This window comes from Lactuca sativa, chromosome 8 (genome assembly GCF_002870075.4).
Source record: "Lactuca sativa cultivar Salinas chromosome 8, Lsat_Salinas_v11, whole genome shotgun sequence".
Classification (NCBI taxonomy): Eukaryota; Viridiplantae; Streptophyta; class Magnoliopsida; order Asterales; family Asteraceae; genus Lactuca; species Lactuca sativa.
In genome coordinates this window covers 80,133,302-80,134,113 of record NC_056630.2, presented here as the reverse complement: position 1 = coordinate 80,134,113, position 812 = coordinate 80,133,302, and the positions used below count along the sequence as shown (strand labels likewise).

The 812-nt window shown below is 43.0% G+C and overlaps 1 non-coding gene across 1 annotated transcript; it reads left to right on the top strand.

Annotated features, from left to right (window-relative positions):
• The first annotated feature begins 448 nt into the window (after positions 1-448).
• On the top strand, positions 449-555 carry LOC111896164 (small nucleolar RNA R71). Its single transcript, XR_002851823.1, has one exon. It is a non-coding gene; the product is annotated as a small nucleolar RNA R71 (small nucleolar RNA).
• Positions 556-812: the final 257 nt, after the last annotated feature.

The window sequence follows — 812 nt, the reverse complement described above, 5'->3', positions numbered from 1 at the left end:
TTTTTTCTTCTTAAATTCTTCATATGGCAACCACTCCTTCTTTGGTTTCCTCCAGTCTTCATCAAACTTATCCCCACTTGAGTAGCACACTTGAGCTTTTCTATTCCCAAAATCATTTAAATTGCAGTCCTTGGTCAAGTGTGGACCACTACACCTCTCTCAACCCACTATTATGGCATGAATTGAGTGGTCCATTTGTGTCAACCTCCGGTCCATATTATTTAGCATAGCCATCATGGCTGCTATTTCTTCAGTTTGGGCCCCTCCACCGCCTTTGATTCCATCTTGCCTAGGGTTGTAGTATTCGCGAGAGTGCTTCGCGAATTCTTCAATCAGCTCCTTGACCTCCCTTGGATTTTTCTTTGTCAAAGGTCCTTGAGAGTCAAGGAGTTATCTTGTCATAACGTTGACCCCATCATAGAAAATTGACATCTCTTGTTGCACATTTAGATCATGCTGAGGGCAATTTCTAAGCAAGCCCTTGTATCGCTCCCATGCTTCATATAATGACTCCCCCGGCTGTTGCTCAAAGTTGGCTATTGCCTTCTTGAGTTTAGCTATCTTGGATGGTGGGCAAAACTGGTCCAAAAATTGCTCACGCATTTGAGCCCAAGTGGTGATTGTACCCGGTGGAAGTGATTTTAACCACTCTTTAGCAGCTCCCTTGAAAGTAATGGGAAGCATCCTAAGCAGTATGGTGTTTCTGTTGACATTTGGGACATTGAAGTAATCCGCAATGTCATTTACTTCGTCTAAATGCTTAAAAGCATCCTCATGATCTTTCCCATAAAATGGGATATCCTTCAGTGCAG